General features: G+C 70.5%; 1 non-coding gene across 1 annotated transcript; it reads right to left on the reverse strand.

Annotated features, from left to right (window-relative positions):
* Positions 1-307: 307 nt before the first annotated feature.
* LOC125968082 (5.8S ribosomal RNA) lies at positions 308-461 on the reverse strand. Its single transcript, XR_007481053.1, has one exon. It is a non-coding gene; the product is annotated as a 5.8S ribosomal RNA (ribosomal RNA).
* Between the last annotated feature and the right edge of the window lie 455 nt (positions 462-916).

Below are 916 nucleotides of genomic sequence, written 5' to 3' on the forward strand. Positions count from 1 at the left end.
CTGGATCGTTCCGCGGGCGCCTCCGCGGCGGCCCACCGCGCGAGGGAGCGCGAGACGCGGGATGCGCAATGGTCGATAGCCACCGGCAGCCGCGCCCCGGACCCGTGATGCGGGAGGGTCGACGGTGAGGAGGGGACGCCGCGGGTCTGCACTTAAGGGGACGAAGGCCGCCGAGGCGTCCTGCGAACCCCCAGCCGCGGGGAGGCGAAGCGCTAGCGGGACGAAGGCGGCAACTGCGCGAACGTTGCGCAGAGGTCGCGCCGACGGAGCCCGGGTCGCCCTTCGCCGACCCCGATTGATATGCAAGCGACGCTCAGACAGGCGTGGCCCCGGGACGGACCCGGGGCCGCAAAGTGCGTTCGAAGTGTCGATGATCAATGTGTCCTGCAATTCACATTAGTTCTCGCAGCTAGCTGCGTCCTTCATCGACGCACGAGCCGAGTGATCCACCGCTAAGAGTTGTACGTTTGTTTTTTGCGGGGCGAGATCGGGAGCGGGCGGGGAGACGGCGTAACGCCGCGCGCGGACCCTCCACCGTCGCCTCGAGGACGTCGGGGCTTGCCGGCGCGTCGCCGCCGCACGCGGACCCTCCACCGTCGCCTCGGGGACGTCGGGGCTTGCCGGCGCGGTCGCCGCCGCGCGCGGACCCTCCACCGTCGCCTCGAGGACGTCGGGGCTTGCCGGCGCGGTCGCCGTCGCGCGCGGACCCTCCACCGTCGCCTCCAAGACGTCGGGGCTTGCCGTCGCGGTCGCCGCCGTCCACCGCCGCCGCGCTCAACCTCAGCAGCGCGCCGCGGTTTGCCAAGTTCCAACGATTAAAAATTTGTTTTTCCGGCCTTCCGGCGACGGGTGCCACCCACCCGCCTCAGAACGTGCGTGTGGTGTGGACATTGAACCCCCCACGGTCCGCCGAAGG

This window comes from Syngnathus scovelli, unplaced genomic scaffold (assembly GCF_024217435.2).
Source record: "Syngnathus scovelli strain Florida unplaced genomic scaffold, RoL_Ssco_1.2 HiC_scaffold_436, whole genome shotgun sequence".
Taxonomy (NCBI): domain Eukaryota; kingdom Metazoa; phylum Chordata; class Actinopteri; order Syngnathiformes; family Syngnathidae; genus Syngnathus; species Syngnathus scovelli.